At 47.5% G+C, this 13,928-nt stretch overlaps 1 protein-coding gene across 1 annotated transcript in view; it reads left to right on the plus strand.

The window, feature by feature from the left end:
* The first annotated feature begins 12,555 nt into the window (after positions 1 to 12,555).
* The window catches only part of LOC5578809 (eye-specific diacylglycerol kinase), a 691,896-nt gene continuing 690,523 nt past the window's right edge, over positions 12,556 to 13,928 (plus strand). The window contains 1 exon segment of the mRNA XM_021839032.1: positions 12,556 to 13,552. The gene's annotated coding sequence lies outside the window, so the exon portion shown is untranslated.

The raw sequence follows: 13,928 nt of genomic DNA on the forward strand, positions 1-13,928 counted from the left end.
TCCAGCTTCTGGAAGAGAAGCTTTCCAGCTTCTGGAAGAGAAGCTTTCCAGCTTCTGGAAGAGAAGCTTTCCAGCTTCTGGAATAGAAGCTTCCAGCTTCTGGAAGAGAAGCTTTCCAGCTTCTGGAAGAGATGCTTTCAGCTTCTGGAAGAGAAAGCTTTCCAGCGTCTGGAAGAGAAGCTTTCCATCTTCTGGAAGAGAGCTTTCCAGCTTCTGGAAGAGAAGCTTTCCAGCTTCTGGAAGAGAAGTTCAGCTTGGAGAAGCTTCCCTTCTGGAAGAGAGCTTTCCAGCTTCTGGAAGAGAAGCTTTCCAGCTTTCTGGAAGAGAAGCTTTCCAGCTTCTGGGAGAGAAGCTTTCCCAGCTTCTGGAAGAGAAGCTTTCCAGCTTCTGGGAAGAGAAGCTTTCCAGCTTCTGGAAGAGAAGCTTTCCAGCTTCTGGAAGAGAAGCTTTCCAGCTTCTGGAAGAGAAGCTTCCCAGCATTCCTGGAAGAGAAGCCTTTCCAGCTTCTGGGAGGAGAGCTTTCGCAGCTTCTGGAAGAGAAGGCTTTCCAGCTTCTGGAAGAGAAGCTTTCCAGCTTCTGGAGGAGAGCTTTCCAGCTTCTGGAACGAGAAGCCTTTCCAGCTTCTGGAAAGAGCTTTCCAGCTTCTGGAAGAGAAGCTTTCCAGCTTCTGGAAGAGAAGCTTTCCAGCTTCTGGAAGAGAAGCTTTCCAGCTTCTGGAAGAGAAGCTTTCCAGCTTCTGGAGAAGAAGCTTTCCAGCTTCTGGAAGAGAAGCTTTCCAGCTTCTGGAAGAGAAGCTTTCCAGCTTCTGGAAGAGAAGCTTTCCAGCTTCTGGAAGAGAAGCTTTCCAGCTTCTGGAAGAGAAGCTTTCCAGCTTCTGGAAGAGAAGCTTTCCAGCTTCTGGAAGAGAAGCTTTCCAGCTTCTGGAGAAGCTTTCCAGCTTCTGAAGAGAGAAGCTTTCCAGCTTCTGGAAGAGAAGCTTTCCAGCTTCTGGAAGAGAAGCTTTCCAGCTTCTGGAAGAGAAGCTTTCCAGCTTCTGGAAGAGAAGCTTTCCAGCTTCTGGAAGAGAAGCTTTCCAGCTTCTGGAAGAGAGCTTAGCGAAGAGAAGCTTTCCAGCTTCTGGGGAAGCTTTCCAGCTTCTGGAAGAAAGCTTTCCAGCTTCTGGAAGAGAAGCTTTCCAGCTTCTGGAAGAGAAGCTTTCCAGCTTCTGGAAGAGAAAGCTTTCCAGCTTCTGGAAGAGAAGCTTTCCAGCTTCTGGAAAGAGAAGCTTTCCAGCTTCTGCGAAGAGAGCTTTTCCAGCTTCTGGAAGAGAAGCTTTCCAGCTTCTGGAAGAGAAGCTTTCCAGCTTCTGGAAGGAGCTTTCCAGCTTCTGGAAGAGAAGGCTTTCCAGCTTCTGGAAGAGAAGCTTTCCAGCTTCTGGGCGAGAGCTTTCCAGCTTCTGGGAAGAGAAGCTTTCCAGTGTCTGGAAGAGAAGCTTTCCAGCTTCTGGAAGGGAAGCTTTCCAGCTTCTGGAAGAGAAGGCTTTCCAGCTTCTGGAGAGAAGCTTTCCAGCTTCTGGGAGAGAAGCTTTCAGCTTCTGGAAGAGAAGCTTTCCAGCTTCTGGAAGGAGAGGAGAAGCTTTCCAGCTTCTGGAGAGAAGCTTTCCAGCTTCTGGAAGAGAGCTTTCCAGCTTCTGGAAGAGAAGCTTTCCAGCTTCTGGAGAGAAGCTTTCCAGCTTCTGGAAGAGAAGCTTTCCAGCTTCTGGAGGAAGCTTTCCAGCTTCTGGAGAGAAGCTTTCCAGCTTCTGGAGAGAAGCTTTCCAGCTTCTGGAAGAGAAGCTTTCCAGCTTCTGGAAGAGAAGCTTTCCAGCTTCTGGGAGAAGCTTTCCAGCTTCTGGAAGAGAAGCTTTCCAGCTTCTGGAAAGAAGCTTTCCAGCTTCTGGAAAGAAGCTTTCCAGCTTCTGGAAGAGAAGCTTTCCAGCTTCTGGAAGAGAAGCTTTCCAGCTTCTGGGAGAAGCTTTCCAGCTTCTGGAAGAGAAGCTTTCCAGCTTCTGGAAGAGAAGCTTTCCAGCTTCTGGAAGAGAAGCTTTCCAGCTTCTGGAAGAGAAGCTTTCCAGCTTCTGGAAGAGAAGCTTTCCAGCTTCTGGAAGAGAGCTTTCCAGCTTCTGGAAGAGAAGCTTTCCAGCTTCTGGAAGAGAAGCTTTCCAGCTTCTGGAGAGAAGCTTTCCAGCTTCTGGAGAGAAGCTTTCCAGCTTCTGGAGAGAAGCTTTCCAGCTTCTGGAAGAGAAGCTTTCCAGCTTCTGGAGAGAAGCTTTCCAGCTTCTGGAGAAGCTTTCCAGCTTCTGGAAGAGAAGCTTTCCAGCTTCTGGAAGAGAAGCTTTCCAGCTTCTGGAAGAGAAGCTTCCAGCTTCTGGAAGAGAAGCTTTCCAGCTTCTGGAAGAGAAGCTTTCCAGCTTCTGGAGAGAAGCTTTCCAGCTTCTGGAGAGAAGCTTTCCAGCTTCTGGAAGAGAAGCTTTCCAGCTTCTGGAAGAGAAGCTTTCCAGCTTCTGGGAGAAGCTTTCCAGCTTCTGGAAGAGAAGCTTTCCAGCTTCTGGAAGAGAAGCTTTCCAGCTTCTGGAAGAGAAGCTTTCCAGCTTCTGGAAGAGAAGCTTTCCAGCTTCTGGAAGAGAAGCTTTCCAGCTTCTGGAAGAGAAGCTTTCCAGCTTCTGGAAGAGAAGCTTTCCAGCTTCTGGAGAGAAGCTTTCCAGCTTCTGGAGAGAAGCTTTCCAGCTTCTGGAAGAGAAGCTTTCCAGCTTCTGGAAGAGAAGCTTTCCAGCTTCTGGAAGAGAAGCTTTCCAGCTTCTGGAAGAGAAGCTTTCCAGCTTCTGGAAGAGAAGCTTTCCAGCTTCTGGAGAGAAGCTTTCCAGCTTCTGGAAGAGAAGCTTTCCAGCTTCTGGAGAGAAGCTTTCCAGCTTCTGGAAGAGAAGCTTTCCAGCTTCTGGAAGAGAAGCTTTCCAGCTTCTGGAAGAGAAGCTTTCCAGCTTCTGGAAGAGAAGCTTTCCAGCTTCTGGAGAGAAGCTTTCCAGCTTCTGGAAGAGAAGCTTTCCAGCTTCTGGAAGAGAAGCTTTCCAGCTTCTGGAAGAGAAGCTTTCCAGCTTCTGGAAGAGAAGCTTTCCAGCTTCTGGAAGAGAAGCTTTCCAGCTTCTGGAAGAGAAGCTTTCCAGCTTCTGGAAGAGAAGCTTTCCAGCTTCTGGAGAGAAGCTTTCCAGCTTCTGGAGAGAAGCTTTCCAGCTTCTGGAAGAGAAGCTTTCCAGCTTCTGGAGAGAAGCTTTCCAGCTTCTGGAAGAGAAGCTTTCCAGCTTCTGAGAGAAGCTTTCCAGCTTCTGGAAGAGAAGCTTTCCAGCTTCTGGAAGAGAAGCTTTCCAGCTTCTGGAAGAGAAGCTTTCCAGCTTCTGGAAGAGAAGCTTTCCAGCTTCTGGAAGAGAAGCTTTCCAGCTTCTGGAAGAGAAGCTTTCCAGCTTCTGGAGAGAAGCTTTCCAGCTTCTGGAGAGAAGCTTTCCAGCTTCTGGAAGAGAAGCTTTCCAGCTTCTGGAAGAGAAGCTTTCCAGCTTCTGGAAGAGAAGCTTTCCAGCTTCTGGAAGAGAAGCTTTCCAGCATTTCCAGCTTCTGGAAGAGAAGCTTTCCCAGCTTCTGGAAGAGAAGCTTTCCAGCTTCTGGAAGAGAAGCTTTCCAGCTTCTGGAAGAGAAGCTTTCAGCTTCTGGAAGAGAAGCTTTCCAAGCTTCTGGAAAGAGAAGCTCGTCCAGCTTCTGAAAGGGAGCCTTTCCCCAGCTTCTGAGAAGAGGAAGGTTTCCAGCGTAATGGAAGAGAAGCTTTCCCATCTTCTGGGGGAGAGAATTTCCAGCTTCTGGAAGAGAAGGCTTCCAGCTTCTGGAGACGAGAAGTCTCCAGCTTCTGGACGAAAAGCTTTCCAGCTTTCTGGAAGAGAAGGCTTTCCAGCTTCTGGATGGAAGTCTTTACAGCTTCTGGGACGAGAAGGCTTCCAGCTTTCTGAGAAGAGAAGCTTTCCCAAGCTCTGGAAGGAGAGCCTTTCCAGCTTCTGGAAGAGAAGGCTTTCCCAGCTTCTTGGAAGAGAAGCTTTCCAGCTTCTGGAAGAGAAGCTTTCCAGCTTCTGGAAGAGAAGCTTTCCAGCTTCTGGAAGAGAAGCTTTCCAGCTTCTGGAAGAGAAGCTTTCCAGCTTCTGGAAGAGAAGCTTTCCAGCTTCTGGAGAGAAGCTTTCCAGCTTCTGGAAGAGAAGCTTTCCAGCTTCTGGAGAGAAGCTTTCCAGCTTCTGGAAGAGAAGCTTTCCAGCTTCTGGAAGAGAAGCTTTCCAGCTTCTGGAAGAGAAGCTTTCCAGCTTCTGGAAGAGAAGCTTTCCAGCTTCTGGAAGAGAAGCTTTCCAGCTTCTGGAAGAGAAGCTTTCCAGCTTCTGGAAGAGAAGCTTTCCAGCTTCTGGGAGAAGCTTTCCAGCTTCTGGAAGAAGCTTTCAGCTTCTGGAAGAGAGCTTTCCAGCTTCTGGAAGAGAAGCTTTCCAGCTTCTGGAGAGAAGCTTTCCAGCTTCTGGAAGAGAAGCTTTCCAGCTTCTGGAGGAAGCTTTCCAGCTTCTGGAGAGAAGCTTTCCAGCTTCTGGAAGAGAAGCTTTCCAGCTTCTGGGAGAAGCTTTCCAGCTTCTGGAAGAGAAGCTTTCCAGCTTCTGGAAGAGAAGCTTTCCAGCTTCTGGAAGAGAAGCTTTCCAGCTTCTGGAAGAGAAGCTTTCCAGCTTCTGGAAGAGAAGCTTTCCAGCTTCTGGAAGAGAAGCTTTCCAGCTTCTGGGAGAAGCTTTCCAGCTTCTGGAAGAGAAGCTTTCCAGCTTCTGGAAGAGAAGCTTTCCAGCTTCTGGAAGAGAAGCTTTCCAGCTTCTGGAGAGAAGCTTTCCAGCTTCTGGAAGAGAAGCTTTCCAGCTTCTGGAGAGAAGCTTTCCAGCTTCTGGAGAGAAGCTTTCCAGCTTCTGGAAGAGAAGCTTTCCAGCTTCTGGAAGAGAAGCTTTCCAGCTTCTGGAAGAGAAGCTTTCCAGCTTCTGGAAGAGAAGCTTTCCAGCTTCTGGAAGAGAAGCTTTCCAGCTTCTGGGAGAAGCTTTCCAGCTTCTGGAAGAGAAGCTTTCCAGCTTCTGGAAGAGAAGCTTTCCAGCTTCTGGAAGAGAAGCTTTCCAGCTTCTGGAAGAGAAGCTTTCCAGCTTCTGGAAGAGAAGCTTTCCAGCTTCTGGAAGAGAAGCTTTCCAGCTTCTGGAAGAGAAGCTTTCCAGCTTCTGGAAGAGAAGCTTTCCAGCTTCTGGAAGAGAAGCTTTCCAGCTTCTGGAAGAGAAGCTTTCCAGCTTCTGGAGAGAAGCTTTCCAGCTTCTGGAAGAGAAGCTTTCCAGCTTCTGGAAGAGAAGCTTTCCAGCTTCTGGAGAGAAGCTTTCCAGCTTCTGGAAGAGAAGCTTTCCAGCTTCTGGAAGAGAAGCTTTCCAGCTTCTGGAAGAGAAGCTTTCCAGCTTCTGGAAGAGAAGCTTTCCAGCTTCTGGAGAGAAGCTTTCCAGCTTCTGGAAGAGAAGCTTTCCAGCTTCTGGAAGAGAAGCTTTCCAGCTTCTGGAAGAGAAGCTTTCCAGCTTCTGGAAGAGAAGCTTTCCAGCTTCTGGGAGAAGCTTTCCAGCTTCTGGAGAGAAGCTTTCCAGCTTCTGGAAGAGAAGCTTTCCAGCTTCTGGAAGAGAAGCTTTCCAGCTTCTGGAAGAGAAGCTTTCCAGCTTCTGGAAGAGAAGCTTTCCAGCTTCTGGAGAGAAGCTTTCCAGCTTCTGGAAGAGAAGCTTTCCAGCTTCTGGAGAGAAGCTTTCCAGCTTCTGGAAGAGAAGCTTTCCAGCTTCTGGAAGAGAAGCTTTCCAGCTTCTGGAAGAGAAGCTTTCCAGCTTCTGGGAGAAGCTTTCCAGCTTCTGGAAGAGAAGCTTTCCAGCTTCTGGAGAGAAGCTTTCCAGCTTCTGGAAGAGAAGCTTTCCAGCTTCTGGAGAGAAGCTTTCCAGCTTCTGGGAGAAGCTTTCCAGCTTCTGGAAGAGAAGCTTTCCAGCTTCTGGAGAGAAGCTTTCCAGCTTCTGGAAGAGAAGCTTTCCAGCTTCTGGAGAGAAGCTTTCCAGCTTCTGGAAGAGAAGCTTTCCAGCTTCTGGAGGAAGCTTTCCAGCTTCTGGAGAGAAGCTTTCCAGCTTCTGGAAGAGAAGCTTTCCAGCTTCTGGAAGAGAAGCTTTCCAGCTTCTGGAAGAGAAGCTTTCCAGCTTCTGGAAGAGAAGCTTTCCAGCTTCTGGAAGAGAAGCTTTCCAGCTCTGGAGAGAAGCTTTCCAGCTTCTGGAAGAGAAGCTTTCCAGCTTCTGGAAGAGAAGCTTTCCAGCTTCTGGAAGAGAAGCTTTCCAGCTTCTGGAAGAGAAGCTTTCCAGCTTCTGGAAGAGAAGCTTTCCAGCTTCTGGAAGAGAAGCTTTCCAGCTTCTGGAAGAGAAGCTTTCCAGCTTCTGGAAGAGAAGCTTTCCAGCTTCTGGAGAGAAGCTTTCCAGCTTCTGGAAGAGAAGCTTTCCAGCTTCTGGAAGAGAAGCTTTCCAGCTTCTGGAAGAGAAGCTTTCCAGCTTCTGGAAGAGAAGCTTTCCAGCTTCTGGAAGAGAAGCTTTCCAGCTTCTGGAAGAGAAGCTTTCCAGCTTCTGGAAGAGAAGCTTTCCAGCTTCTGGGAGAAGCTTTCCAGCTTCTGGGAGAAGCTTTCCAGCTTCTGGAGAGAAGCTTTCCAGCTTCTGGGAGAAGCTTTCCAGCTTCTGGAGAGAAGCTTTCCAGCTTCTGGAGAGAAGCTTTCCAGCTTCTGGGAGAAGCTTTCCAGCTTCTGGAGAGAAGCTTTCCAGCTTCTGGAAGAGAAGCTTTCCAGCTTCTGGAAGAGAAGCTTTCCAGCTTCTGGGAGAAGCTTTCCAGCTTCTGGAAGAGAAGCTTTCCAGCTTCTGGAGAGAAGCTTTCCAGCTTCTGGAGAGAAGCTTTCCAGCTTCTGGAAGAGAAGCTTTCCAGCTTCTGGAAGAGAAGCTTTCCAGCTTCTGGGAGAAGCTTTCCAGCTTCTGGAAGAGAAGCTTTCCAGCTTCTGGAAGAGAAGCTTTCCAGCTTCTGGAAGAGAAGCTTTCCAGCTTCTGGAAGAGAAGCTTTCCAGCTTCTGGAGAGAAGCTTTCCAGCTTCTGGGAGAAGCTTTCCAGCTTCTGGGAGAAGCTTTCCAGCTTCTGGAGAGAAGCTTTCCAGCTTCTGGAGAGAAGCTTTCCAGCTTCTGGGAGAGCTTTCCAGCTTCTGGAAGAGGCTTTCCAGCTTCTGGAAGAGAAGCTTTCCAGCTTCTGGAAGAGAAGCTTTCCAGCTTCTGGAGAGAAGCTTTCCAGCTTCTGGAAGAGAAGCTTTCCAGCTTCTGGAGGAAGCTTTCCAGCTTCTGGAGAGAAGCTTTCCAGCTTCTGGAAGAGAAGCTTTCCAGCTTCTGGAAGAGAAGCTTTCCAGCTTCTGGAGAGAAGCTTTCCAGCTTCTGGAAGAGAAGCTTTCCAGCTTCTGGAAGAGAAGCTTTCCAGCTTCTGGAAAGAAGCTTTCCAGCTTCTGGAAGAGAAGCTGTTCGACAGCTTCTGGGCGAGGGAAGCTTTCAGCTTCTGGAGAGAGCTTTCCAGCTTCTGGAAGAGAAGCTTCCAGCTTCTGGAAGAGAAGCTTCCAGCTTCTGGGCGAGAAGCTTTCCAGCTTCTGGAAGAGAAGCTTTCCAGTGTCTGGAAGAGAAGCTTTCCAGCGTCTGGGAAAAGAAGTTTTCCAGCTTCTGGAAGAGAAGCTTTCCAGCTTCTGGAAGAGAAGCTTTCCAGCTTCTGGAGAGAAGCTTTCCAGCTCTGGAAGAGAAGCTTTCCAGCTTCTGGAAGAGAAGCTTTCCAGCTTCTGGAAGAGAAGCTTTCCAGCTTCTGAAGAGGAAGCTTTCCAGCTTCTGGAAGAGAAGCTTTCCAGCTTCTGGAAGAGAAGCTTCCAGCTTCTGGAAGGGAGCTTTGCAGCTTCTGAAGGGAGCTTTTGCAGCTTCTGGAAGAGAAGGTTTCCAGCGTATGGAAGAGAAGCTTTCCAGCTTTCTGGAAGAGAAAAGCTTTCAGCTACTGGAAGAGAAGCTTTCCAGCTTCGTGGAAGAGAAGCTTTCAAGCTTCTGGAAGAGAAGCTTTCCAGCTTCTGGGCGAGAAGCTTTCCAGCTTTCTGGGCGAGAAGCTTTCCAGCTTCTGGGCGAGAAGCTTTCCAGCTTCTGGGCGAGAAGCTTTCCAGCTTCTGGGAGAGAAGCTTTCCAGCTTCTGGGAGAGAAGCTTTCCAGCTTCTGGGAGAGAAGCTTTCCAGCTTCTGGGAGAGAAGCTTTCCAGCTTCTGGAAGAGAAGCTTTCCAGCTTCTGGAAGAGAAGCTTTCCAGCTTCTAGAAGAGAAGCTTTCCAGCTTCTAGAAGAGAAGCTTTCCAGCTTCTGGAAGAGAAGCTTTCCAGCTTCTGGAATAGAAGCTTTCCAGCTTCTGGAAGAGATGCTTTACAGCTTATGGAAGAGAAGCTTTCCAGCTTATGGAAGAGAAGCTTTCCAGCTTCTGGAAGAGAAGCTTTCAAGCGTCTGGACGAGAAGCTTTCCAGCTTCTGGACGAGAAGCTTTCCAGCTTCAGGAAGAGTAGCTTTCCAGCTTTGGAAGGGAAGCTTTCCAGCGTCTGGAAGAGAAGCTTTCCAGCTTCTGGAAGACAAGCTTTCCAGCTTCTGGAAGAGAAGCTTTCCAGCTTCTGGAAGAGAAGCTTTCCAGCTTCTGGAAGAGAAGCTTTCCAGCTTCTGGAAGAGAAGCTTTCCAGCTTCTGGAAGAGAAGCTTTCCAGCTTCTTGAAGAGAAGCTTTCCAGCTTCTGGAAGAGAAGCTTTCCAGCTTCTGGAAGAGAAGCTTTCCAGCTTCTAGAAGAGAAGCTTTCCAGCTTCTGGAAGAGAAGCTTTCCAGCTTCTGGAAGAGAAGCTTTCCAGCTTATGGAAGAGAAGCTTTCCAGCTTCTGGAAGAGAAGCTTTCCAGCGTCTGGAAGAGAAGCATTCCAGCGTCTGGAAGAGAAGCTTTCCAGCGTCTGGAAGAGAAGCTTTCCAGCTTCTGGAAGAGAAACTTTCCAGCTTCTGGAAGAGAAGCTTTCCAGCGTCTGGAAGAGAAGCTTTCCAGCGTCTGGAAGAGAAGCTTTCCAGCTTATGGAAGAGAAGCTTTCCAGCTTCTGGAAGAGAAGCTTTCCAGCGTCTGGAAGAGAAGCTTTCCAGCTTCTAGAAGAGAAGCTTTCCAGCTTCTGGAAGAGAAGCTTTCCAGCTTCTGGAAGAGAAGCTTTCCAGCTTCTAGAAGAGAAGCTTTCCAGCTTCTGGAAGAGAAGCTTTCCAGCTTCTGGAAGAGAAGCTTTCCAGCGTCTGGAAGAGAAGCTTTCCAGCTTCTGGAAGAGAAGCTTTCCAGCTTCTGGAAGAGAAGCTTTCCAGCGTCTGGAAGAGAAGCTTTCCAGCGTCTGGAAGAGAAGCTTTCCAGCTTCTGGAAGAGAAACTTTCCAGCTTCTGGAAGAGAAGCTTTCCAGCGTCTGGAAGAGAAGCTTTCCAGCGTCTGGAAGAGAAGCTTTCCAGCGTCTGGAAGAGAAGCTTTCCAGCTTCTGGAAGAGAAACTTTCCAGCTTCTGGAAGAGAAGCTTTCCAGCGTCTGGAAGAGAAGCTTTCCAGCGTCTGGAAGAGAAGCTTTCCAGCTTATGGAAGAGAAGCTTTCCAGCTTCTGGAAGAGAAGCTTTCCAGCGTCTGGAAGAGAAGCTTTCCAGCTTATGGAAGAGAAGCTTTCCAGCTTCTGGAAGAGAAGCTTTCCAGCGTCTGGAAGAGAAGCTTTCCAGCGTCTGGAAGAGAAGCTTTCCAGCGTCTGGAAGAGAAGCTTTCCAGCTTCTGGAAGAGAAACTTTCCAGCTTCTGGAAGAGAAGCTTTCCAGCGTCTGGAAGAGAAGCTTTCCAGCGTCTGGAAGAGAAGCTTTCCAGCTTATGGAAGAGAAGCTTTCCAGCTTCTGGAAGAGAAGCTTTCCAGCGTCTGGAAGAGAAGCTTTCCAGCTTCTAGAAGAGAAGCTTTCCAGCTTCTGGAAGAGAAGCTTTCCAGCTTCTGGAAGAGAAGCTTTCCAGCTTCTAGAAGAGAAGCTTTCCAGCTTCTGGAAGAGAAGCTTTCCAGCTTCTGGAAGAGAAGCTTTCCAGCGTCTGGAAGAGAAGCTTTCCAGCTTCTGGAAGAGAAGCTTTCCAGCTTCTGGAAGAGAAGCTTTCCAGCGTCTGGAAGAGAAGCTTTCCAGCGTCTGGAAGAGAAGCTTTCCAGCTTCTGGAAGAGAAACTTTCCAGCTTCTGGAAGAGAAGCTTTCCAGCGTCTGGAAGAGAAGCTTTCCAGCTTCTGGAAGAGAAGCTTTCCAGCTTCTGGAAGAGAAGCTTTCCAGCTTCTGGAAGAGAAGCTCTCCAGCTTCTGGACGAGAAGCTTTCCAGCTTCTGGATGAGAAGCTTTGCAGCTTCCGGAAGAGAAACTTTCCATCTTCTGGAAGAGTTTTCCTCGTTTCAGGAAGAGAAGCTTTCCAGCTCCTGGAAAAGATGCTCATCCAGAAGCTAGGAAGCTTCTCTTCCAGAAGCTGGAAAGCTTTTCTTCCAGAAACTTGAAATCTTTTCTTCCAGAAGCTGGAAAGATTCTCTTTCAGAAGCAGGAAAGCTTCTCTTCCAGAAGCTGGAAAGCTTCTCTTCCAGAAGCTGGAAAGCTTCTCTTCCAGAAGCTGGAAAGCTTCTCTTCCAGAAGCTGGAAAGCTTCTCTTCCAAAAGCTAAAAAGCCTGTCTTTCAGAAACTGGAAAGCTTGTTTTCCATAAGCCGGACGAATTTTCTTCCAGAAGCTGGATAGTTTCCTCTCCAGGAACAGATCAACTTCTCCATTAAAGCTTCTGGAGGAGAAGCTTTCCAGTTTCTTGAAAGAAACTTCTTTGGGAGAAACTTTTACAGCTTCTTAGAAGAAGCTTCCGCAGTTGTTTGGACTACGTTTTTGCAAGCTTTTATATGAAGCATCTTAAGATACTGTAGACTCTTGCTATATTCTTAGTGTTTTCTAACCAACAGTTTTAAATTAATTTTAATACCAAAAATTCTACGTCTAACTACGTCTAATTTCGTCACATATTCACCGCATGATGCCCACATATTGACACCGAACTAATATTTCGTGATACATGCCTTAAATACCAACCCTACACCCATGAATAAAATTAGACACAAACCAGAAAAAATGCTGACTAGGTCCACACGAAAGCACGGTTACACGGTTAATGTTAAAAAGGTGACAGTTTCCGATACAGTGTCATAACGACATCATTCCTTTCACTTCGAGCATATTTTTGAGAAAAATATAAAAATGATTGGTCTGCTACGATAGAAATGACGTCACATATTTACAATCAAATTTGATGTTTACACTGGTTACCTTGTTATGTATGCCGTGCACGAGAGTCACTCTGCCATGCAATTTTTCACGGCCTACCTTTTTACGTCTGACGAATGGCCTGCTTTGACGATGATCGAGTTGAACGATCGGATCGGCTGGTTCTTGTCTCGTTTCGCTCGTTGCTGAAAGCTGGATTGAATTACAATTCTGCGTCAATCCCGGTTTATTTCAAGAACAATTCAACCATTTCAATTGTTTTCACGCATCCTACGAAATTAACCCTAAACTCTTTCGTATTCCATTTCGCACGCTTCGTCGCTTTGGTCGTCGCGACTGTCATTCGCGGTGACGATCTTTTTTGGAACTGCGTGCGATCTTCCTTCGTGTCACACAATAGAAATATAAGTAGTAGAACGCTAGTGGCGCTGTTATCACAAAATAGAATTTTATTGTTACTTACTATTGAAGTTTATGATTGCTTGTTTAGTGCCATGTTGTAGAGAATGTTTTATTTTGGTCGAAAAAATTGATTTGACACTTATAGACCCGGTACTCAAGCTGTCAGAGCGTGGCAAATTAGATGTTGGTCACACGAACAGCCACGACATTAGCGTTCTACGGCTAATGCTTCTACTTGTCACACATACAAACCTTTCTCTGTGGGACGTGATCGCGATGCTCCGCAGTGTCGATAAAAATAATACGTCACGTTAAATACACAGTAGGCGACGGCGGTTGACATCGCGACCGAGTTCAAAATTTGTGATCTTCGCCTATTTAGAATTTTCCTCCCGCACGCGATGACCCCTCTTCCGGATCGTTACAGGAATCCCCCAAAGTAGGACGGTAATTAGTACCGCGTAGATGGATACTAATAATGACTTGGGATTTCGGGTAATTGATTCCACCATAGAATATCTTAATAGAAGACTGAAATCGACGAGATAAGTCGGAAATCGATTTTTGCGGCCATATTGTATTCCAAGATGGCGCCAAATATCAAGGTACGAGTCTTAATCTAGGTACGTATTTTCATTCTACATGAAAACCGCTCAAACGAAGTCCGTCGTAGATCGGGGGATAGCTGTACGCCAATGATGCGACGATCACCGCGACGGCGGCGACAGTTTTTTCAGTATCGTTGGAAACGGTCGTGCGCGCGGATCTTTTTGTTTGGTCGGTCGATCGTGTCGTGTGGCGCGCGATAATTGTTTTTGTTTACAAAAGCGATCGAAGGCATTTCTTTTCACAGCAGTTTCGGCGTGCGGCGCGGCTTTTCGCACGTGCCGCGCAATTATCGTCGGGTTAGCGCCATTAAGTCCTTATTAGGGTTATGACCTATGTGACCAAGAATTTTCTTGGGAGAAAGCCAAGTAGAGCTCCATGATGGCGACGATCATCCAAGTTAACCGTTTCAAGTTTGAAGAAGTGAAGTTCAGTGACGGGAACAGGTGCCACAGCAGCGAAGAAATGTTCTACGATTCATGAATCGCTGGAAGTTATTTGTGAATATCAGTTAATCTCATGAAAAATTCAAAACCCTTCATCTTCTGTCGCAAAGTAGGCTGTGTATCTTGCTCGATTTTTGCAAAATTGCCATGGCAGCCGATGATGACGAGAGGGAGGAAATCGCTGTCGGCCTACTCCGTTTTCGTCGCGGTCGTCTCCGTTCGCTCGTGTCCAATTGAAAACACATGTTCTGGACCCGTCAGAGCGCAAACAGAGAGGCGCACATAAAAGTGAGAATAACCGGTGCGCGACACGGTCTGTGCGCCGCTGTCCGTGGGTAAATATAAATATAAACCAGAGTCGTCTATAGTTTTGTCCCTCCGCATCGTGGCTTCCCCCTGTCCGGGAACGGCCTATCTGCATACGTACCTAACGCGCTCGGGGTTGTTCAATAGGTCTACGTAGGTAGTGCTTCTGCAAGTGCATTTGAGTAAACGTGTGAACGCCCTTTTGGCTCAACTACTGAATCAGAAGCGTGAAGGGGGCTGGAATCGTTCAACGGGGGCGCAGTGCGCTTCGGATAGAAGTTTGCATCGGGGGATATTGCAGTTCGTAAGATAGGGATAATATGCAAAAAATGATCTACCAAAGGACTTCGAAGGCCGTCAAACAGGACAAGACTAAACGGTAAGCAATGTTCACTGTAATATCTTTTTTTTGCAATTCCCTTGCATATCAGCCTACTTTTTATCAAAAGAATGAACAACATAACGGCCTACTCTTCCCACCAATAAAAACAGTCCTGAAAAGTGCTGTTTTTCTGCACTGTTTAATAGCAACACTGAAAGGAAATACTTTGCAGTTCTGTTTTGGAAGTGCCTCCATCGAATTGCTCTGGATTTCTCAATGACCTAGTCAACTAGCTTCGGATTCAACATCCGTTGGACGAGCCGAATTCGACTCAGGTGACAGATTCTGAGTGATGTTGGATAAATGTACATTTATCCAACAAGGTTTGCCTAAAAATTGAGTTCTGCTGTTAAAAACATCATTCTGCGCCTTG

This window comes from Aedes aegypti, chromosome 1 (genome assembly GCF_002204515.2).
Source record: "Aedes aegypti strain LVP_AGWG chromosome 1, AaegL5.0 Primary Assembly, whole genome shotgun sequence".
NCBI classification, from domain to species: domain Eukaryota; kingdom Metazoa; phylum Arthropoda; class Insecta; order Diptera; family Culicidae; genus Aedes; species Aedes aegypti.